Here is a 25,626-nt window from a genome sequence, read left to right on the forward strand (position 1 = left end):
CGCGTCATAGTTTTTAAAATGTAATGTTCGTTCGGGATTTCAAGGGCAGGAGAGGCCCCTACGTTATTTTTTTAAAGTAATCGATCAAGAAAGGCTTTTCGGAAAATGTGAGTATGGACTTATCTTTGTTTTAATTTTAAGTATTAATTATGATTTGAGGTATTCGGAAGGACTAGGGAAGTGTTTAGTGAAGTTCTCTCATTCTCTCTCTTGTAAGGTCGTTCAATCGTTAAGGAAGTAAAGAGATTATTGTTTTAAATTGTAATCCCGCTATTTAAATGTTCTTTAAAATGATGTTGAGTATTTGACTTTAAGAATAAAATAATTTTAATTAAGTATTATGTTATTTTGCAAAATCTCCTTAGTTCAGCTCTCACCAGACATCCTGTACGGGATGACGAACCTATGATCCTAGGTACAGTAAAGTATTTTATGAAGTTAAGACTAGTTGATGCCAAGCGAGTTGTTTCTATGTAAAGAGCTACGATTCTCGCCCCCCCCCTCTGAAGGTGGATCGTGACAGAAATGGCGGTGGCACCGGCTAGGTGCACGTGACAATATAATCACTACTTAATAATTTGTCAGTAATATAAACACTATTAAAAAATTTTCTGGCATTATAGACAAAACCTTGTCGGTAATTCAGTTACTACTAAATATTTGTTTCAGTAATTTGACACTACCAACTAATTATTCAGTAATGAAAACTCTACCAAATATTTTGTCAGCAATATTGAAACCATAACATATATTTTTAGTATTATAGACACTCCAAATTAAGTTACTATGTCAGTAATATAGACACGACCAAATGTTTTGTCATTTATAGAGGCACTGCATAAGCTTGAGTAACGAGGAGTTGCCGCCTTTCAATATTCCTTACACATAAATTTGGAGGAAAATATGTCATACTGTCTGAAGTACCCGCCGCTTGACCGGGCTAAACGCATCATAATATAAGGAACATCACTAGTGAGTTTCAAGTCTGTAGGACATAACACTTGAAAAACGGGAACATTTTATTTTAAACTCCCATTGATTGCACAGTCTCGGTGCATCAAGGCTATGCATCAGCAAACCCGGGACCTCAATCTTCAGCTTCATTTAGTGGGAAGACAGGTAACCCCTAGGCAAGGCGTTACGGACGAACCAAACGATAGCGCGTTACAAATTCAAGGCAACGCATTCTGTTGACGAAGTTCTAAACTAAACTGTTGCTAGCGCCTTTAGTTCGCTAGCAGCCGCGAGCTTCACCAAGCGGATGGGTTTCGCCAAGGGAAAGGATAGGAAGTTGCCAGACCTAACTAGTATATAAACGTGTGGAGGTCATGGAGAAATTACACAAACTCACTGTTTGTGTGTCTATGACCTATCTCCTGTGATTTTAGGTGGATTTCAAAGAAAAACTACCTATTGTAGCCGTTACCATTGAGCGACTTTCGAAAATTTTTATATAGTTTTTCGTTCCATGGTCCATATACACCAAAACCATTGTTAACTCAAAAGTTTATATATATATATATGTTTATGTATATATATCAGAATATTGTGGACACAATAACTGTCGCAAGTTTTCACAAATCTCTTCCAAACTGATACATAAAATCTAGGCGAGGAAAATCTCGGTCGAGTTTTTTAATGGGCAATATCCGACCAAATGAGTATAAATGGGAAATGTATTTTTAACGGAAAATTAGCTGTAACTTCCATAGTATGGAAAATCACATCCGTTTTAACTTATACCCGTAGGAGTAATGCCAAAATATTTTGTCTGAATATGTTTTTGATACGACCAACCATAGCTGCAAGTGGTTGAAAATACCATGCTTGGAGAACAAAAAAAAAAAAAAAAATAACCCCCTTCGTAGGCCCAAATTGAATTCTTAAAAATTGTGTATTAAACTTATAATTTTTATCTGAAACCATTATTTGAAACTATTTTTGATTGGACGAACCATTGCTGCAAAGGGTTGTAAAATTAAATAGAATTTAAAAAATTCATAACTCCCTTTGAAACTATACCATCATCTCCGTTCAAATTGTTTGTAAATCTTATAATTTTTACCTAAAACTTTTGTCTGATACAATTTTTTGATAATACAAAACATTACTGCAAGGGGTGGAAATAACATGGGTAGATAGACCAAATGTCATTACTTTTTTTTAGTAGATATACAATCATTTCCATTATAATTTATTGTAAAACGCCTAAACTTTCATAAAACCTTTAGCTGAAACAATTTTTTTGATAAAATGAACTATTACCGTAAAAACAGGGTTTGAAATTAAAAAAATATTAGTATATAATTCGTCGTAATTTATTAATAATAATCTTAATGTTACCTTAAACCTATGTCCAAAAAATTATACGACCACATATTATAGTGTTTGAAGATCAAAAATATTTGCATGAATACCTTAGTAGGTATAATGTGATTTTCTTTAAGACATCCAATAATGGATGCATTAAGTTTCAAACATTCAAAATAGTTTCGCTGCATGGAATTTGATAAAATATTAAATCAATATTTTTTTTTAAATATTGGCGAACATATAGGATGTTATGTATGCTACAGTAAGTTCTTAAAATGTTCCAGGAGTCTATAGAAGTCTCCAAAATATTTCCAGAAGAAATAGGTACCTACTTAAAAATCTACCTACGCCTGTATGCTGTGCCGAAAAGAATTTTTTTTTTTTTGTTATAAGAAAGAATTTACCCCTTTTTCACTCAACGAGGGAGATAATTTCGTAATTATATGTAGTCTATGTCACTTTTCGGTCCATAAACTATCTATATGCAAAACATCATGTCAGTCCGTTTCCCCGTTGCTACGTGGAAGAAGTCCAAACAGACGCATACTATTTCGCGTTTATAATATCAGTAGGGAAGTAGGTATAAATCAGGGTCCCATTCCCAATATTTGCAGTTCAATTCTAAAAATTAAATTGCATCGCCCATACGGAGGTGAATTTAGTACGGTATTATCAGTCCGCGAAGTTGAGAACCACGAATGCGTGTGTCAAACTTACAAAAAAATTCTTCCAAAATGTTTCAAGCTGCTTAAGCACGCTCGTGTTGCTCAACGTGGCTGCACGCGTCTCTGATTACAGCTGCGGCATTCATGATTCTTGTTTGTGCAGTCCTTTGGAGAACAGTGCCCTTCATCCAGCCTCCATACGCTGTGAGATGTTACGATTTGTCGAATCACTCCCGTCAATATTGAGATAGGGCTTTAATTTATACAGTATGTCCATAAAAGAATGTCCTAGTTACAATTATATACTTTTTCCCACATAGTAAAATGTACCAAAATTATACTTTTACAAAACTTCATATCTTATAAATAAAATAAAGAACTAAATTCAGTATCATACATTTATAAAAGTTCGTGGTAATGGCTTAACTAGCACAAAAAAAAAAAGATGTGGCTGTGTCACGGACACAGCCGTGTGTTGTACGTGAATACGTGTACGTAACAGGTACTTAATATTTTCCATGAAAAATATAAAATGCGCTATATTTTTATTTTAACACAATATATATTCACTTTAACTATTTTACACTAATTTTTTTATGTATGCAATCGATAGATTTTGACTAGAGCTGACGATTGAAACTCAAACGAACGTGTAGCTTCTCCGAGTCAAAAGTTATACTAAATGGAAATCTCGAAACGCAGAAAAATTACCTCAAAATGGCGGCGCTTCCCCCTCCGCCACGCGCGATGCGTCTCAGTCCTCACTTAGCGTAACGAATTATTTGATCCTTTAGCTATACAGTGGTGTAATTAAATTTTGGATGGAGATGATAAATATGTAGCTGCAACACCAAACTGTGTCCCACGATTTTGTTATCATTCGTTTTTTTTTTTTAAATTGCCTCCCACCATGGAAGCAATTTTAAAAGGCTTATTCACGTCAAAATTCTATTACAAAATATAGGTGTTACCCAATTGTTTATGACAGGAACATGTTCACACAAATGTTGTAATGTTCCAATGTTCCAAAGCTATTGTCGGCGCTGTTGTAGGCCAGGGCGACGGATGAATGGTCGTGTGGTGCCCACGGCGAAGTCGGTCAACGTTTTCGGGGAAATTTCCTTGGACGGGAAGAGACGCGGAAGAAAAAGAGTCCTGAATAATAAACTCTCCCACCCCACACAAATCCAAAGGGGCGTCCACCGAAGTCGACTACAGCAACCAGGAAACAGGAAACAGGAAAGAGGGAGTCTCTTTTTCCAGTTTTTGCTTGTCCCCTCTACCTTCCCCCTCCTCCACGCCCAAAAACATCCTTCGAAAAACCACGCTTTCTATACAATTTTGCGGGTAGGTTAGGGATTTTTTTTTTGCTCGTGTCTGTCTGTGTCTACAAGTTCTCCTTTATAAACCACTTTACATTATCCTGCAGGTTTAAAGGAAAATGCTGAAGTAATATGCTTGCTTCTTTCTTCACATCACATCACAAACCTTCCTTCTCTCTTTCTTGACACACATCCAGGGTGATCCCCGAGGAGTTACCGCACTGCATATTTTTTTTTTTTTGAAATAGAACATAAATATTATATATTTAAATTTGAACATTTAAATGAAACCAATTGTACCACTGTGAAATAGAATTTTCACTAATACTGGGTTCCGATTATTACCCGGGAATTCGTGCTGTGTGTTGTCCCAGTACATAAGAATGTCACTTATTTTTAACCGTTCTCTGAAATATTTCAAATAATAATAAGTATAATAAAAGTAAATAGTTAGATTGTTAACTATTTGATTATAGTTACCGTGTTTTAAAAAAAAATTGGTTGCCTGTAAAGTCGGTTTACGGACGATAGTTTAACGTGACAATGTCATAACAAAACATTGATGAAATGATTGTATACTTTTATGAATAAAATTGGATCATTTTTATTTTAATAATAAAATAATAAATATTTGAAATTATACTAGTAATCAGATTTTTAAAATGCAAGAATAATTAACCTTTATTGCCGAAATTATTGTTGTAATAAGCAATGAAAACCACATTAACTTTTCACTTCACTTTATAACCAGTGCACGAAACAGTTCACGTGTAGATGTAAGTTGTGTGCTGCCGCTGTCTTTCTTCTCCTCGGACGCATAGGCCAATCGAGTGGAAGAGAGATAGATGTGGCGCAAGCGTACAATGAGTGTAACGGGACACAGCGTAACGGAACAATGTGCGTAACGGGACACTTTTTCGTGCGTGCAGCCGGCGTTCATCGATTTATTAGACGTTGTCACGTCAAAAAGTATGTTTAATGATACATCGATTAAAATATGCGCCAATTTTCGTAATAAATACTCAGTATTATCCACAAAAAAAGTATTTCATACATGAAAAAATAACACAGACATGTGTTGCACAAAGTTACAGTATCTTTCTTGTAGTGTTACAAACTGTTTCTTGCGCCATTATTTGGAGCAAAATATGAAATACAGAATATCCATAAAAGAAAGTCCCAGTTATAAAATTTTATAGTATCATCTGTAAGCGTTGTAGAGTGTTTGTTCGAGTTCACAATCAAAGCGCAACGCAAACAGTTTTAGATAAGCACATGCACGAGTACTGCTTTGTTGTTTTCTCGCTTGCAGCGCGAAAGAATGGCTCTTTCCCCCAATTAGTGGAAGTTGAACCTGTAAACTTTATTTGGCAACAGGATGGAGGCCCCACGTTATTGTAATCGCTTTTTTTTTACGAGAGTGGTTGAACTTCGAAGTCCCTGGCCGTTGGCTTGGTTGTAATGGTCGAGACGACATAGCTCCTCGTTCACCTGACATAACGCCACGCGATTTTTTTTTTCCCTTTGGAGCTTTATAAAAGATCGCGTCTACGTTCCGCCGCTACCTATTGATTTGCCAGAGTTCAGACACAGAACTGAAGAGGCTATTGCTTCAATTACTCCCGAATTGTTAACCAAGTGTGGGAAGAATTGGACTTTAGGTTGGATATGCAAATATTGGACATTTGTAAGAAAAACTTGGTTATTTTATTTTCAGTTTGATGTATGATTTGTTGTAAATAGTCTTCATTAAAATTTTATAATATACCATTGAATCTGTGACATTATTGTATGGACACATTTATTATCGTCGTAAAAAGTCAATGATCTTTCGCTATAGTAGATAGAAATATATATATATATATTTATTATTTAAATCTAACTAATCCATTTTGCACCTCTTGTGACTGACAATTTGGAACATGGTATAAGGGAGTTAAGTTTTCGTTTTTTTTTAATATTATTTTTCCAATATCTTACTTAACTTGTACTTTATTATCTCTGGAGGTTCGATGATTTATCCAAGAACCGTTTTCACACCCTTTTTATTACCTGCTTAGGGGTGGAATTTGAAAATTTTTAACTTAATCATAAGGCTATGTATAACAAATTTTTGTAATATACAGAAAAAACTACATTTATATTGGATTTTATTCATTAATTATTTTAACTACGATACAAATACACGGTGATTTGTGAGGTGCTGCCACCACCCAATGGCTTATTTCTTACATAATTTAGAGCAGAACATGTCACATAATTTTGTATACTATTCCCACTGTTGACTTAAGTCATCCGACAGATTGTAGATGCCTTAAAATGATCAGCTTATAGCTTCACGGGGATGGATGTAGGTCATTGTTTGCCAGAGGACTGCACATACAGGCATCACGCATGTCGTTACAGTAGTCACATGGGGCAACACTTACTAGAGAAAGTATTTACGATGGAACACGGGGAGTCTGATTATTTTCAACTCGAATGAAGTTATACAACCGCCGCTAATTATGTCACTGTCACGTAAATATTTCATTAAAAAAAATTCGTGGGGAGTAACTCGTAACAAAATTGTGTGGAAAAAAAAAATGTTTTATCCCCAATTATTTCAATGAAATAATTTTGTTGCAGTTGATAAATCCAGACGCCCTGTGCTCCATCGTAAATACTTTATCAATATATCTATAAATATAATTAGATGTTGGTATGTATGACGACGATATACTCGGACACAGTTTGACTGATCGCCATGAAAGTTGGCACATCGAAGTTTTTTTTTTTTCATGGAGAATGTTTTTATGCGATTCATTTATTTTTTGTAACTCGCCGTTACATGACGCTGCAGCGCATCAACTCCTAAACTGTTAACTGATCTCCATGGGTTACAAAGAAAATCATAGGTCATAGACATACAAACAGTAATTGTGTGTAATTTCTCGATGTCCACCACAATGTCATATAGCGCTATAAATTTTCATTTAGCTGGTGGACCATATATCATCCTGTGTTCAGACCGGGCAACGCCGCGCCGGTTTGTCTATAATGAAAATGTTGTTCAGCTCACTCTTCAAAGACATGCACTAGCTTTGGGAAGCACTTTAGATCATTAGTCGTATTATGTTTTAAACTTAATTTGTCGTGATGAACCAGCATCCAAAGTTGGTTGGTCGGATTCAGACTCACGCTGTATACATAAGAAATAAATTATGTCGCGCTTTTACGTAAAGCATAAGTGCGTTAAAAGTATATTTTATATATCCGTCTATATCTTATGAATCTTTTATCTTGCAAGTGAACATAAATTTCTGTTCTTAATCCAATTTTTGTGTAATAATCTTTTCCATCCTATGAAGGTGTGATACGAAAAAAAATTGCTTATCGACATAAATTTAGATATGAGTTTTTTTATATTAATGTGCTGGTAGAATCACGGAATCCTAAATCTCCATTGAATTTATGGTGTCTGAAAGAATTAAGAATTAAAAAAAAATCGAAAGGGAAAATCGATGATATTTATTATATTCAAAACTTAAGCACTGAAATTGTTTTCGTTTTTCTTTGTACCTATCCCATGAACATTTATTAACATTTGTTTATTATTTCAATTAAATAACATTACGATATATATGATCTAGGAAACTTAATTCGTGAAAAAAAATTGAAGGGGTTGAACACCATGGTTAATATTTTTTGTTTCTTCTAAATTTAATTTTTGACTATTGAGACCTACATTTGGTAGATTCAAAGAACACTTTGTGATTCGGATTCGATAAGATTGGGATTCAACCCATCACTAGTTATTTTTAGTGATTACTAATAGAAAAACTGCTCTGTTAAAATTTGTACTTATCTACCCGCGCAAAGCCACGTACTTACTCAAAAAGAAAGAGTGAACAAAGTTTAGACGTGCCTTGGTTTATTTATTTATTTTGTGAGGAGGGAGTTGGATCTCGTGAAGAGAAACGTAATTTATATATTTCTCTCCCGGGGTCATTAAGCCGAGAGAGAAAGCGGGAGTTCGGCGGTAAAAAAATCCAGCAAAAAAATAAAATAAAAAGACCATTGCAACTTTTTTTACGACTCCACTGTAAAGAACCATTTGAACCAAATCTTCGTTAAATTCGAGACCTCTGCAAGCTGGTACTCCCTTCCGCTACGAGGCCAAGGAAGAAGCGGGAAATCTTCGAGAGTAGTTTATGGGTTTGAAAAATTTCAAGCGTGTTTCAATTATTTGAGCACTGCCATTTAACCGCAGCAAGTCAAGTCTGAGTCAACTCCTCCGAAGTGGTGGTCCTACTGGGAAGGGCGTCAGCTGGCGATTTCCTGCCTAGAATAATAAAAAAATAATAATCTGAGCGAGCATTTCAGTACTCCCCAGAGATGTTTAAACATCCACATTCGGTAACGAGCAAATTCACGTTCTCTCATGTTGCAAATATATTTTAAATACAAAATTCGGACACGAAATTTAAAGCAGAATTGTTTAAAATATTGCCGAGCGCGAAAACATTTTCCGTAAATTGTGTTTTCATCTGCATTTCTTGACGCGAATTACAAGTAGTTTCCGCATGTCCCTGAATTAAAATGCATTTAGTATTGTGTCTATTTTTAAAGAAAAAAAAGTTTTCCGGCTAAAGTATTCCAACGTAAATTTGATATTTTTTAATGTTGCATTTAGTATGTAGCCTGAAAAAAAAAGTGGATCTATTTCAGAACTAGAAATTTAAGACATATACCTAGTGTTATAATATATCTCAAAATGTTTCAGATTAATATTTTAGTTATTCCCTAGAAGTATATTTTCTAACGTGCGTGTCTAAGTACACACTCAATTTTTTGTATACGAAATAGTTCAATTGTAACTCATACTTTCAATCTTTATTTTAAAACTAGAAATGTACATAATGTTTAAATATGTAACATTCGTATTACTCAGGGACATGCCAAATTATTTTAAACTTAAGTGTCCCAGTTTCGTATTATAAGTGTAGCCTATTTGCAAAATGAGAAAACATGAAATTTGCTCGTTACCGGGGTTATATTTTGCACATCTCTGGTCGAGTTCTGAAATACTCGCTCAAATTTCGTTTTTTATACAGTTACACATACAATTAACATTTCACCAATTTTTTTTATAGAATCCTATTTCTCTTGCAGTTCCAAATGATCACTATTTTTTTTACAACGAGATGCTTGCATTTGAAACGGGTGTCAACTCCGGCTGTCTACAATTCTGACGCTCGCAAACCAGTTGCTGCTGGAGCCAAGACATTTTCACCGGCGAGAATAAAATCTAGGCTTTTCGGTGAAAAAACGCCTTGTCGGTGAAAACGACCGTCAGCTTTGTTGTTGGTTCCCCCGTCTGGGCCAAATGTGGTTTCCGGTCTTGCTGGCCGCGGCTCCGAAACATGCTCTCCTTTTTCGAGCCGACAGTCCTAAATTATGCATGCTTTCCGAACAGGCGTCGTAGATTCGTCCCGTCTTGGTTTTGGGTTGGTCTGAAAAGGAAGGGGGAGGGGGGGAAGGAGGTCGAATTCCGACTTGTTTTTTTTTTTTTTTTTTCCTAACCTAAGTTAAAACTAAGTGTGTAAGGGAGGGGTCTAGGTAGGGAAGACTCTAAGTGCGTCTCAGGGCAAGCCCTATACGCTCTAAACATGCGGGTTTTTAACCATGCAGAAAAGGTCACGTGCATCATGTGCTAGGAGGGGATTGGCCAGCCATGGCAGACGTTTTCGCCATGACTAACTCCCCTCACTCTTAATTCTAGACTAAAACTAGATAAGTTGGGCCCAGGTAAAACCTCCATAGACAGAGGGAAAACCCTGGGCACATACATGCGGGATGCAAAGGTCATGCATTATTACAAGCAGAATTCCCGCCGACGACTGCGACGGGGTGCGAGCAGGCATGCGTGCCCCACTACCCCCTCCACCCGACCTTCCCCCCCCCCCCCTCCAAGAGAGGACCGCCGAGGCCACAACAGGAGGAGAATTCCTCGCGTGTCCGCCGGGGAATTTGTTAAGGGGGAGGGGGGGGGAATCCGACCGACCGCAGATTACACATTCGCATGCGTCCTTTATTGCCTTCCCCTCCTCTCCCCCCTTTTACACTCCGCGAGTAAGGCGGTGAGGAGGAGAAGGGGAAGAAAAGGAGGAGGGGGTGATGATCGTGGCCACCTCCTCCACCTTTCTCTGCTCTTTGCCCACACGTGCGCGTGTTTGGTGGGCCAAGGTAGCACTCGCAGCTGTTGCTCCACTCCTGGAGACTACCTGTTGGCTTGGCCGTTTCTCTGCAGGGTCGGGAGTTGTTTCTGTCGCGGTAAGATATCCTTCGCGGGGTTCATCTCTTCACCTTCATTCAACAGAAGACAGCAAAAGGATCCCTGGGATTTATCAATTCATCAGCTTTGTCGGGCCACTGAACAGCGATAAGCCACTCATAGGATGACAGACACAAAAAAAAAAAAACAAGAGTTAAACATATAAATACACACACCAACTGAATAAAATATTAATACAAGGCATACAGTTGTTTACGGCATGGCATAACACGAAACAACAAAATACACTATTATGTTAATTCAGTTTACAAAAAAAAATCTTTAACAGGTAAATAAAATTAATTTGTTATAATAATAAGTATTTTTATGTTTATTTTTTTTACAATGATAGATAGCTTCGAGATTATAACAATAATAATTATGATTTCTTACACAGCTATTTAAGTAGTTATTTTTATTAATGTTATTAAAAGTATCTCTTATTCTAAAATTTTAATTTGAAACGATTATTCATTGCGAGATATTATTTCTGAGCAGTCATATTGTAAGAAGGTATTTATAAGAAATAGCTCATCACTGGTTGAACGCCTAGTAAATAAAGAATGCATAATGTATTGTGATCGAAAGTACTGTCAAAAGGGCTGAAATTTTTATAACAATAACCTAAGAACGTTTTCCTGGATATTTTCAATTCCTAAATAATAATCATGATAGCAGTAACTACGTAATTATCAGTGGTGGAAGATAAACAACAAATTTGCAAGATTTCAGTGAAGGGGATTTGCTGTTTCAGACGAGGCTCATGTAACTACAGACACAGGAAAAGGAGCGTGTTAAGAATGTCAGTAACAGTCCAACCCAATTCTTGCTGACTAAAAGTATTTTTTCTATATTTTAAAATATTCCCTCCGCGAAAAAAAAAATCAGTATCCGCCTATAATCATAATCAACGTCATATAAATATGTGTTTTAATGGCTTGAGCTTCTTAATCATTTACATGTGTTTTTTTTGTAGGATATAAATTTAAATTTTTTTAAATATTAGATTCCTGATAATTCGACACGCATTTTAAATGGACGATCTAGAGGTTTTTCCGTATCACTGTTTATTTTTTTTGAACACCCCGCAAGTTGCTCTCCGATTAACTCGGTTGCGCTCTCTTTCCGATTCACTCGGTTGCTGGCTCTCTCCCATTCTCTCGGTTGTTGCCTCTCTCTCCGATTCACTCGGTTGCTGGCTCTCTCCCATTCTCTCGGTTGTTACCTCTCTCTCCGATTCACTCGGTTGCGCTCTCTTTCCGATTCACTCGGTTGCTGGCTCTCTCCCATTCTCTCGGTTGTTGCCTCTCTCTCCGATTCACTCGGTTGCTGGCTCTCTCCAATTCACTCGGTTGCTGGCTCTCTCCCATTCTCTCGGTTGTTGCCTCTCTCTCCGATTCACTCGGTTGCGCTCTCTTTCCGATTCACTCGGTTGCTGGCTCTCTCCCATTCTCTCGGTTGTTGCCTCTCTCTCCGATTCACTCGGTTGCTGGCTCTCTCCAATTCACTCGGTTGCTGGCTCTCTCCCATTCTCTCGGTTGTTACCTCTCTCTCCGATTCACTCGGTTGCGCTCTCTTTCCGATTCACTCGGTTGCTGGCTCTCTCCCATTCTCTCGGTTGTTGCCTCTCTCTCCGATTCACTCGGTTGCTGGCTCTCTCCAATTCACTCGGTTGTTGCCTCTCTCTCCGATTCACTCGGTTGCTGGCTCTCTCCAATTCACTCGGTTGCTGGCTCTCTCCCATTCTCTCGGTTGCTGGCTCTCTCCAATTCACTCGGTTGCTGGCTCTCTCCCATTCTCTCGGTTGTTGCCTCTCTCTCCGATTCACTCGGTTGCTGGCTCTCTCCAATTCACTCGGTTGCTGGCTCTCTCTCCGATTCACTCGGTTGCGCTCTCTTTCCGATTCACTCGGTTGCTGGCTCTCTCCCATTCACTCGGTTGTTGCCTCTCTCTCCGATTCACTCGGTTGCTGGCTCTCTCCGATTCACTCGGTTGCTGCCTCTCTCCTATTCACTGGGTTGCTGGCTCGGTGCGAGTAAATTTCGAGTGGCGCCGGGCTGGTTGGCATTCTCCCCGCTCGAGCGCCACTTGCTGATGTAGCGATCACCACAATCAATGACACTTGATGAGCGACTGAAGCGAAACCACTCAGTCGCGGCGCTCTGTAACAGGATTATAGCTCGTGAAAAGGATACTAAATAACTATATTGTTCACTTAATTTTTATCATGCATTATTTACACAATCACATTAAGGTGTTTTTTTATAATTAACTCTCGCAAAATCAAGCTTGTGCGTTGGTGAGCCTCTTTATGCTACGTGCGGTATTTTAACTATATTATTAAATAAAGAAAAAAATGAAAAATTACAAAAGGTTAACAAAACACACAAATTAACTATTTTAAGGGCAATAATTTTTCTAAGTTAGAAAGTATTTCATTCATTAACATTTTAAATTAACAATCACAATTAAAAAGAAAATACATTTAGGCCTACATACACTACCATAAAAAAAGTAAACCCTACTTAAAGAAGTGGATGTTTGTTAAAAGATTTTAAAGATATTAAAGAGGTTTAACAACGATGTCGAAAAAATTGCATAGGCATGAATGTATATTTAATTTAATGTGAATAATAACTACGTGACAGATAATCAAAGTCAGCATTTATAGACCTTTATTTTTACAGGTCCTGCTATAAAATTGCGTTGATATATATAATGAAATTTCAACACATTTTTAAGATATAATTTATACTTGACATATATACATTATAAATACTTCCAATACAAAAGTTTGTACTTTCATAGCGATTCCGTCAATTTCGGCCTGAAAATTTTTTGCACGAGTCAAACTTTACTTGTCCGAATTATCAGATGTTTTGGGTTGATTACGAAGAAAGACTACCCATCGTAGCAGTTACCGTTTATATACACTTAATATAGCTAAACGTTTCTCGCATTTTTATGGACACTATAACAGCCGTATTTTTGCACACATTAGTTCCAAACTAATACATAAAATATGGTAATGAAAAATCTCGGCCAGGTTCGTATATAGGCATAATTCCACCAAATGTGTAGATATAGGGAAGTTTTTTTCGAAACACGGAAAAATCGCGTGGCACTAGTAAGCTGGTCTCACGATATAGTCGTAGTAGCGAGCGTGAAAATTATCCAGCCAGAGTTGATCCCGTTCTAAATGCAAGCATCCCGTTGAAATAATAGTGATCATTTGGATCTACAAGTGGACTAGTATTCTATAAAAATTCGTGAAACGTTAATTATATGTCAAACTGAAAAAAAAATGTGAGCCAGTCTTTCAGAGCTCGCCAGAGATGTGTAAAATATAACAACAGTAACGAAATAATTCATGTTTTCTCATTTTGCAAATACATTTATAATACGAAACTGGGACACTAAAAGTTAAAAATAATTGGCATGTCCCTGAGTTTTACAAATGTTACATATTTAAACAATAAGTACATTACTATTTTTTTTTAAATACATATTGAATGTATGAGTTATAATTGAACTATTTCGTATTCAAAAACGTGAGCGTATACCGAGGCACACACGTTAGAAAATATACTTCATTGACATAACTAAAATATTAACCTAAAGCATTATAAGACATATTATAAAACTAGGTATATGTATGTATATTTGTTTTTTCTTAAACGACTGAAATCAGCCTGTAAATACTTCCTACAAACAAACCTTAACCATATTGAGCTGATCTCACATTTAAGGTTTTAACAGTAAATATTTCATCACGAAATTCAATTTTTTTTCTTCATATTTTTCTAGAATATGTTGGCTAATAGTTTGTTGTGTATATGTGGAACGCTGAACTATCTCAACATTTCAGGGTTAACTAAGGGTTGTCGAAATTGTAAAGCTACGATTCTAACATACTTTTATTTCTTTTCATGATTATGAATTCAAACCTGAAGCATTAAATGATAGTTTATAATAGTTAAAGTTTAATTTTTAATACCTATTGTGTACAGTAAATTATATTCTACTATTGACATAATTTTTTTTTTTTTTTTTCAATGTACAACATTATAACTTGGCAGGTACCAGATTATACATTTCATCAGTAATACAAATTGTGTACTGTGCAATGATATTAGTTGTTTATGCAACCAAGGCATAGTGATAAAAGTATAACTAATTTAACAGCAACTTTGTTCGTATTTTAATTTTTTCACATGTACCTACTTAAAAATGTGTAATTGAACACGTTAATTATTATCAAAGATGAAAATTATGTAATTCACACAATGAACAAACAATATACACACTGGACAAACAACATATCTCGGTTATTTTACTAAATTACAAAAAAAAATATTGAATACTGAGTAATTTTTTTTTTTTTAATTTTATTGAATTTATACTCTGCCGTATCTCTAATATCACCTCAGTTTTTACTATATTATTTATATTAATCATTTGCATGCAAACTTAGATTTTTAATCACGCCAAGTAATAAAACTTCTAACGTGTGTAAATAAGTACACTGAACCATTTTTATGCAATAGTTTTTCGACCACATTTCTCGGATCATCTCCATGACAACGGTTATTTTCATATCCTGGCAACGGCTAGGGAATTGTTGGTGCTTTCTTGGAATCCTGGCAACGGCTGTTGTATGGTTTATTTAATCGTCTCATGGAAACTGTTATTGCATTGATATTGCTAAACTTACTCTCGAATATTAATCCAATCCTTCTGTTACCATCTTTACCATCATATTTACACTATAGGTTAAATAAATGTGAATTTGAAGGCCCCTAAGAACGGTTGGATCCAAAATGACGACTCTAGTTTGTTTTTCTTCCAGTTATCTTATTGCAAACGATTTTCTTGTATCTAATAAACTCACACCTGGCATTTTAAAAATAAATTAAAAATTAAATTAAATTTTCACATCTTACCCATTCAGAATTCTAAATTGCTAAAGTGTCGCTTAACTCAAGGAGTTCGAATATGTTCGGAAGATGTGATGCTGTGACGTATTTGAAGTAATTTTCTGTCTCACCATTCACCATTCACCATGCATGGAAATTGAGAATGACCATGCCTGATGATGACGATTAACGAGCATGGATAATATTTTCCATGTTGAACACAGTGACTGTAATAAAAAAAAACAGTCGTTCGAATCTGTTATACGCGATGAGAACAATGCACTTAAAAACAAAAAAAGTACGTTTTTGGTGTTAGTCTAGACGAAAAGTGGCTTCGCGTGGTTTTAATTTAAGTAACGGCTTGAATTTCATAGACGAGGCATGGGTGTTGACATCAAGAATGTCATGACATCTTTGGCCTTTCTCGTCAGTTCAGTCGACTCCTTACCAATCGATCTGACACTTCCCCGGAGGGTGGCTGGTGGGAGGGGAGGAGGGGGGGGGGGGAACTATGATACCGCCTTGACGACGCGAAGTTCGGAGACAGAGTTCAGCTCCCGAGGCGTCGACGAATGAAGAGGGGGAGAGCCATGCAAATAGGAGGAGAGGGATGGGAGTTGGGGGGAGGGGGGAAACGGAGGCGGGAACAAACTCGCGGAACTGCCGCCGCACGCCCGCAAACAGCGACGGGGAATATAAAACAGCCCCTGGGAAGTCCTGGCGGCGACCGCGCGAAATCCGTTGAGCCAGGGGGGAGGAGTGGGGTGGAAGAGGCAGTCTTTTGCGTTCCCGTTCCTCGAACTTGTTTGTCGGCGACCTCCTCCTCCCCCCCCCTTCCCGGTGGAGGAAGGGGGGGCTAGGGAGGAAGGGGCCCCCCCTCTTGTTTGGTGACGTCACACACGCCGCCTCCTCGCTCCAGGGCTGCCTTCGGGAAGCCTAAGATGTACATCAAGTTCTGTCCCTGCCCGAACACGCCCGAATATTCACCTTCGGCCAACCTCGGCTTTATTTATACATTCACATTTCTCTGTTTATTTTAATGTAGCTATACTAACCTAACTAACCGTCCATAGAGTTTTAATGTAGCTAACCTAACCGACCACTTTTAATATTTGAATTCATTTTTCCTGCGCAAAAATATAACAAATCCCGAGGTTGGCCGAAGGTGAATATTCGGGCGTGTCCGGGCAGGGACAGAACTTGATGTACATCTTAGGCTTCTCGCTGCCTTCTGCGAGAAGCAGCATGTGCGTCCGTTCACTGACCTCGAGTCAGGCAAACCCCCCCCCCCCCCCCCATCACCGGCCAACAACGGATAAAGGTTTAGGTGTGGTGTATTACTACGTAAAAATTCGTTCGTTATTATTTTGTTTGACGTGAACACGTCTTAAAAAAATTGCTTCCGTAGTGGGAGGCAATTAAAAAAAAATGAATGATAACAAAATCGGGGGATACAGTTTGGTGTTGCAGCTACATATTTATCATCTCCATCCAAAATTTAATTACACCAATGGATAGCTAAAGGATCAGAGAATTCGTTACACTAAGTGAGGACTGTGACGTCGGCGGAGGGGGGCCGCCGCCATTTTGAGGTCATTTTGCTGCGTTTCGAGATTTCCATTTAGTATAACTTCCATTTAGTATAACATTTAGTATGACTATGAGAAGCTACGACGTTTGTTTGAGTTTCAATCGTCAGTTATGTTCAAAATCTATCGATTCGATATATAAAGCCTTAGTGTAAAATAGTTATAGTTAATATATATGGTGTTAAAATAATAAAAAATAGCATATTTTATATTTTGTATAGAAAATATATTTCCTGATACGTACAAGTATTCACGTACAACACACGGCTATGTCCATGACACAGCCACACGCCATTTTTTCTTTTCTTTTTTCTCGGGAACGAAGGATTTCACACGTTTGTGTGTAATTTTTGACATCTATCCTCGATAACAAGCGAATTCACGTGTTCTCGTGTTGCAGGTACACTTATAACTCGGGCACGAAATTTAACGGCTCGGAATTCTTTGAAAGAACGCCGAGCATGATTGACTATACGAAAATAGTTTTTTTAAACTACCATTTCTTGACGCGAATCACGCGTAGTTTCCAAACTCGCCTCTGCAGTTCATTTCTTGAGCAGCTACGTCAAATATCGAATATTTCCATTCGCAAACCGAAATTTTAAACTATTATAATGAAACGGCTCCAATAAAAGCGGAAAAGACTTGAAAAAAATTACCAAACCTCAACTTTGGACCTAAATGTTCGACAAGGAATTTTATCAAAATACTACCCAGCTTGTTAAAATTCACTAAACTGGCGCGAACCAAAGTCCACAAAGCCAAGGGGAATTTTATAGTATTAACTATCTAGTGAATATTTACAAGATGGACAGTATTTTAATAAAAATGCCTTGCCGAACAATCAGAACCAAGCTGGGGTTTAGTATATACTTTTCCAGTCTTTTTCGTTTTTATCGTAGCTATTTCATTACATAGTTAAGAATTTTTATCTACAAATGGAAGGATTCATTAGTCCACCTAGCTTCTTTGGTAGCGTATTCTAGCGGTGGGTGCAGAAACTACGTGTTTCGCGTTCAGAATTCTAATTGAAAAAAAATATAACGCTCGGCATTATTTCAAAGGATTCTACGTTAAATTTCGTTCCTGAGTTTCGTATTATAAGTGTAGTTATTTGCAATGTGGAAATTCACGAATTTGCTAATTACAGAGGGTAGATGATACACATCCTTGCGAGTTCTGAAAAACCGCTCGCATTTTCCCCCCTAGAGTATTAAAAGTAAATTAATTAACATCTAATAGCTTTTTAATTATGTTGAGCTTACGAAACTTGGTGCTAATACTATCTTTGCGTCCATAATAAAAAATTGAAACTAGAGTAATTGTTTATTCCGATTTGGATATTTCTAAAGAATTATTTACATCAACTTCTAGTGGGATCTTAACTGGTGGCAGCTATTTTCTCAAGAAATTAGTGCACATTTAAACATAACTTTTAATACTGTAGTTACACTAGCTCTAAGGGCGTAGCGCGATAAACGCAACGCAATTAAAGTTATGCGCCGGCCAATCACTTTCGACACACATGTGACGTCACAGCGACAAAAATTCGCATGCATGACAGACTTTCCGATTGTAAAAATATTTTTTATGTTTGCATCGCTCGATGTTACTGAAATGAGAGTCAGAATTTTTTTAACATGTTTATACTGGTGTCTTATTATTATTCGTATAGTATTAAAGATATATTTTAGAAATTTATCTGTTAAATCTTTGACATTTTTTCACGCACGGTGATTTTTCCGAATGAACGTTAAACTACTCTAAGACATGTCGATAAAAAAACTTGCAAACATTGACGGCTGTAGTGTGATTGGTGTATATGAAACGGACATAAACACTTTATACACTAAGGTGGACTCACAATGAGCCATGGCATCCGTCCACCATACGTCCGTCCGTCAACAAGCCGAGTGATTCACAACGATCCACACATCCGTAAAATACTATTCCATTTTGATGCTGCTAACAGACTAGAAGACTTAAATAGTGGTGAAAATTTTACATTGTGCATGTATATTATATTGACGTTCGTGAAAGTTAACAAAGTAATAAATCATTTAACTCAATTTTTTTTTCCGCTCTGATATTCATCAAAATATTTTTTGTTTGTCAAAAATTGTGTTCAAACAAAACTTTTAAAAACATAAGTTGAAGCAGGTAAAACAAATGAGCAAACTCAAAAAAAAAAAACCTTTCAAGATGGTAAAGGTTGCCGGTGAAAGGCATCTTGCTAACAGTTTGGAGGCTATTTCTTCTGTCCGTCAGGCGAAAATTGAAGCTCGGTGAGGTTTTTTGACGGACGGATGGACGGATGGAAAATTCCGGGCCTCCCGATTGGCTGCAGGTCACGTGATGGACGCACGGATGAGACGGATGATCATCGCGATGTTCAGCTGTCGTGGCCATGGTGTAAGGAAGCCTTACACCATGGTCGTGGCCGCGTCGTACCGCAGCGTTAAGAGTGGCTGCCCCGTGGCCAAACCCCGACACGGCTCCGAAAATAGTCGCAAGGAATGCCTCCACTTCCCAGCGATGATGCAATATTCCGCATCAAGAGACAAGAAACATGTAATGGTGACCCTAAGAATGTAGCCTTTTCGGGGAAACTTGTCGCGACAAGAGCAGCACCACTTTTCTGGCAGAGGAGAAAAAAAAATAATAAGGGTCATGGTGTAGGAGGGTTGAGCAAAGGACAGACGAAACTGGTGGGTATTTTTTCGGAAAGGGGGGGGATGGGGCAAAGGAAAGATATTTTTATATTCACAACTTAAAGTGAGCTTCCGCCTTTGACTTGTTGGAAAAGAAGAAGAAAAAAAGAGAGAGAGAGAGAGAGAGAGGGAGAACGGCTGGGATCCTGTAGTTTTCTATTTTTCTCTCGCTCTCTCTATAGCAAGGTTTTATTTTTCCTTCGTATCCTCACGTTCTTGAAGAGGCGTCGGCGGCGTTCTGCTAGGAGAGTCTGTGATGAATGAAGAATTCTTCAGCCCCATCCTTGCTAACACACCCCCCCTCCCTTCTTCCACCCCTCCCCACCGAAAATCCTCTTCGTACAATCGTCAACCCCAGCTACAGGGGACTTTTTTTTTTTAGCATTCTAAATGAGGCCGTTTTTAACAGCGCATCACATAGGGTAGGGGAAAAAAAGGAAGAGGGGGTGTGAAATGACAATCAACGGGATAAAGATGCTAAGCATTCCGCCCAAAACGTTGGTGCTTACAGCAGGTTCATATATATTTTTTTTGTGCCCTCATATTTTTCTTACGCTATTTTTATTCCCCACCGGCTCTTATTCGTGGTTCGTTGTGTTCTTGTTTCAAAGTGTCGAGCATTTATTTACTTTCTTGGATTTTATATTTTCTTCCCCCTCTGTTCGACTACAAGAAGCGTTGCGGCTTTGCTCTCGGACTGAAACAAAGTATCACGGCGGACTTTATTCGTCGCGAGAGTAGCTTTTTTTTTTCTTTTTTTTTCGCTTCGCGGGATAAAGAATCATTTCGCACATTTAATTTCTCTCTCTCTCTCTCTCTTTTGCATTTGTAACGAGATTTCCCGTCGCAGGAGGACCGCAAGTGGTTTACATAATAAATTTCCCCGCGTGGAGTTTATCTAGCGTAGCGGAGGATTTTTTGGTGTTATATTGCAAAACGAAAAAAAAATATCGAAAGTGGAAAAATGAAAATACTTTATGAAGGGAAACGTTCTAGATTTTGTGTGAAGTAAGTGGGGGCGCGATTGTAATTAAGATCATGCCATAAACTGACCGAAATTCACTAACCTCGCCCATAGATTATATATATATATAAACATAACTTTCCATCCTAACTAAATCACCACTCCATTGTCACTATGTAACGTCTTGTGTAGCCGAAATGGACGAAAAAATCTCAAAATCCCATGGTAATGGGCTACGTTCTTTTTTTCTTAATGATACATGTCTTTAGTAGTTTAACAATTAAAAGTTAACGTGGAAAATATTTTACTTTACCACTGATTATGTAAGTCGTTTGAGCAAGAAATTAGTAATATACTTAAAATATGACTAAAGTGTATACGTGAGTAATAGTTTGACTGTCTCTAACCGATAATCACTCAATCGTAAAGGATTATTTAATATAAGCATGTGCTGTACATAGTTTCAACTTTTCAGTGCTATATTATCGCGTTAATCATAATAATTTCGTGAAATAATTTTGAACGTCATTTTGAAAAGAAAACACTGAAGAATTTTACAGTACAATTTTTTTTCATTGCAGAGTTTTACATTACAATTTTTTTCATTGCATATTATAAACCATTGCTAATGGAATTAGGCCTAGTAAGAGAATTTTATTTGAAAAAAAAATATATTTTTTTTACTTCTTACTGCGATGTCAAGTATTTGAGATATATATATATATATATATATATATATATATATATAATATGAGTGTGTGTATTCATACATAATTCAGTGATAAATTATAAACAACTAAAATGCACGAGTATCTGTATGTCATTAAATAGCCACTATTGATAAAATAACACTTGATTTTATACTCGCTTACACTTGTTGGGAGCTTCACCTCCAAAAACCCCCTTAAAGTGTTTGGAAAAATTTGGAAGTTTGGACAGAGACATTCATATTTTCGTAATGGACCTTCACGTACACTTCTTTATGAATTAATGATGAGAGCGAATCTTTAGGTGCGCACGCACCGTGCAACGAAATTTTCACAGGATGAAAATAAGGCTACATATAAATGTGCTTTTAATTCTTATACTTAAGTGATTGATATTGAATACTGGTCCACTTAACTAACATCATTTATTTATTGTGAATATTAGAGATTTAAATTGAGTTAATAAACTTTTGAAGTGTATTTTCACATTTATTTATATAAGCTAGGTTATGTTTAATTTATTTGCTTTAAAAAGTATTACATTATTACGTAAATAATTAAAATTAATCAATCAGTATAAAATGCATAACATCTATTAATTTTTCCTTATTATTTTACTATATAAAATAATTTTTATACTTGTGTTTGTATTAATATTTAATACTGCGTATTTTCTTTTTAAATTATTATTTTGATTTAATGTATAATACCACTCTAGTCATCTTATTATTTTATTTCTATTAATTATTTCCATGCAAAAATAAAGTTCTTTTTTTAACCCAAGTAAGTATAACTTCTAACTCGCGTACATAAGTACATTCACTGGTTTTTTTTTATACATTTACTAATAACGCTTGGTGCTTTTAATAATTTCAACTGGACTGGGTATTGATTTACTTTAATAAAGATCGCAGGCTTTCGCGGCCATTGTATGAAGTTGCTTGGCTTCTGGGTTGTAACTGCGTCCAAGGCGAATATATCACCGACGTTTCGGTCGGCATTGCAGTCGCCATCATCAGGTTTACCCTGATGATTGTTGATTGATTGATGTTGTAGCTGCGTCCAAGGCGAATATATCATCGATAATGGCGACTGCAATTTCAACCGAAACGTCGGTGATGTATTCGCCTTGGACGTGTTCACCCTGGTCATAGTGACTGCATATGTCGACTGAGACGTCGGTGATATATTCGTCTTGGAAGCAGCTACAGCCCAGAAGCCAAGCAACTGTGATTTACTTTTTTTTTTTTTCAAATATTTCTAAAGCGCTTGTCTGCGATGGGGAAGCCTTCATTTCACAGACGAGAGAGCCACACCCGAAGTTCATGCTTTTTTTCCGTTTCTTTAATGTAGCTATCCTAACCAAACCGTACACAATGTTTTAAAGTATTTATAATGTAGCTAACCTAACCTGATTGACCATTAGTATCCTTTTATCAACACCGCCGTATTTAGTTACAATGAACAAAAATAAATCGAAGTTGCACGATCGGGCGTTTGGCTCTCTCGTCTGTGAAAAGAAGGTTTCCCGTCTGCGATGCGTGACAGCAAGTCGGGGGAGGGTGGGGGGAGACTGAAACACGTGACGTCACGAGCGAGTGCAGCGCCGTGTTGCAGCGGCGGTGGAGAGAGTAAGCTCGCTGGCTCGGCGGCGCGCGGACGTAGGTAGCTATCTTACGCCAGGACTGCGCGAACTGCGTGCCGCCCGCAGTGGACTTCAACCTCGGGCCAACTGGGGCTCACGTGTTTTCGCATCGCTAACCGGGCGTGCCGTTGTGGCACATGAAACAACTGCACTGCAAAATAAGGTAAACAGCTATCCTCCCCCCCCCTTTTTCCCAATTACACCATCGTTCCCGGCGGTATTGGCGTAGTGCATGTAAGAAGCATTCTGAAATTAACGCTTTCTGTCCATAAAAGGAAGCATCGGTTGTAAATTTTAGCAATATAAACTGTAAGCGTTGTAGAGTTTTGGTTCAAGGTCACAATAAAATAGTAACTCAGAACAGTTTCAGATGAGCGCATGCTCGAGTACTGCTTTGTTGTTTCCTCGCTTGCAGCGCCACCCGCTAGAAATGGCGATTCCTGAGTGTAAACTTTATTCGGCAAGAAGATGGGAGCCCCTCCCCATTGCACGAGAGTGGTTGAACATTGAATTCCCTGGGAAGCCTTTATTTCACAGACGAGAGAGCCACGCCCGAAGTTCATGCTCGCTTGTTTTCCCGTTCTATCTCATTGTATAAACCGGTGTGGCATTTAATTTTGCGGTCGATTCGGATAGGTTAGCTACATTATAAATACTTTATAACATTGTGGATGGTTGGTTATATTAGGTAAGTATAGCTACATTAAAAATACTGTAAAATCATTTTATGGTTGCTTAGCAAATAACTTTTTAATATGTAGCTATCCAGGGCTAGGAAACCGTTTACATGATTTCACAGTACCTGTGGTGTAGCTATCCTAACCAAATCAACCGTCCACAATGTTTTTCAAGTATTTATAATGTAGCTAACCTAACCTTTCACAATGAACCAAAAAAAAAGATGATGCACGATCGGGCGTTTGGCTCACTCGTCTGTGAAAAGGCTTCCCGAAATCCCTGACCGTTGGATTGGTCGTAATGTTCGAGGCGACAGAGTTCTTTTTCGCCGGCCTCCAAGTTCACCTGACATAACGCCTTTGGGGTTTTTATAAAAGACCGTGTCTACGTTCTACAGCTGCCTAATTATTTGCCTGAATTGAATAGGTTATTTATTCCATTTCTCTGGAACATTTGCAAGAAAACTAGTGTTTACCTTCAATATAATGCATAATTAATTGTAAAAAGTATAAATTAAACTTTTATAATGTACCATTGAAACTGGGGCATTATTTTATGGACATCCTGTACTTTTGATAACTACGTCATGTTTGAAAAACTGTAACGATCGAATTGAATAGCGTACCTTAAGTCCGTGGGCGTTTGATAATTGAGTGTTCCGCGGAACTTTTTGATTAACTGTTACGAGTGTAAAACAAATTGGCCCATTTTTTTTTCGTGCAGTTAAATTAACAACTTTTACGTTTGCTTATTATTGGAATTGAGGGCCAGAAACTGCGTTTTGATGTTGAGTTTACGCATGGCATGTTTACTTGTCGTCAGTAAAGAGAGCTTCAGAATGACACTTTGATTTTATAATCGCAGCTGTGCTGCTCTTTATTAACCTTACACTATTATTATTATTATTACTACTACCTGTAGTCAATATTTATATAATTTTTACTTTAAGGCAGATGGATTCATAAGTGTGTGCTATAATTGCTGATTGTACACACATTTGCATGTGTTATGATCAGGTAGACAAAAACACTTAACGGAAAAATAAGTAAGATGTAAAATATGTGAAGTAATTTTATATGCTGGTAGAATATTAATTTACAACAGTAATACATACACTCTTTGTGTAGTGTGTAGACTAAAACAGACATATTAAGGACACAAAAATTATTTATCTCTCTCTATTCAGGAAATAACTTAAAATGGATACCGACATTAACAATATGTTATGTTTTTAACCCAGGGCCTTTTAAGACACTTGACACAATTTAACTTGTTAATGTGGTTGATATATGAAGGGTACATGAGAAAAACAAGAGTCTTTATAATGTCTCAGTTCAGAATATAATATTGTGTATATGTATGTGTGTGTATATATATATATATTATATATATATATATAATTTAGAGGATGTTGCTTTGTATGACGTTGATAAACTCCAATACCGTTTGACGGATCGCCATGAAAGTTGCCACATAGCAGTGTTTTTTTTTTTTTTTTTCACAGAGAAGGTTTTAGTGCATTCCATTTGTTTTGTAACTCGCCGCTAGATGGCACTGCAGCGCATCAACTTCTAAACCGTTCAACCGATCGCCATGAAAATTGGTATATTATGATTTATACTGTCCTTAATCGTAAATATAAAAAAACGGTGATTTTGACTGTGATTAATAATTGGTGAGTGAGTTTAAAATGGAATACCATTTCAAACACTTTATAGATTCTAGATTCTAGATAACATTCTAACAACCATCCATCTGGCAAAATAACGTAGGCTATGCCGGTTTCTACTAGTCAAATAT

The 25,626-nt window shown here is 37.1% G+C and overlaps 1 protein-coding gene across 21 annotated transcripts in view; it reads left to right on the forward strand.

Moving 5' to 3' along the window:
- LOC134536810 (uncharacterized) overlaps positions 1–25,626 on the forward strand; it is a 187,729-nt gene that overhangs the window by 47,135 nt on the left and 114,968 nt on the right. For 19 of the 21 annotated variants that reach the window (XR_010075882.1, XM_063376749.1, XM_063376758.1 and 16 more), the window contains exon 1: positions 23,166–23,311. The exons of the other annotated variants lie outside the window; for them this stretch is intronic. The gene's annotated coding sequence lies outside the window, so the exon portion shown is untranslated. Of the gene's footprint in view, positions 1–23,165; positions 23,312–25,626 lie in introns of those variants that run through there. 21 annotated transcript variants of the gene reach the window in all.

Source organism: Bacillus rossius, chromosome 11 (genome assembly GCF_032445375.1).
Source record: "Bacillus rossius redtenbacheri isolate Brsri chromosome 11, Brsri_v3, whole genome shotgun sequence".
NCBI lineage: Eukaryota > Metazoa > Arthropoda > Insecta > Phasmatodea > Bacillidae > Bacillus > Bacillus rossius.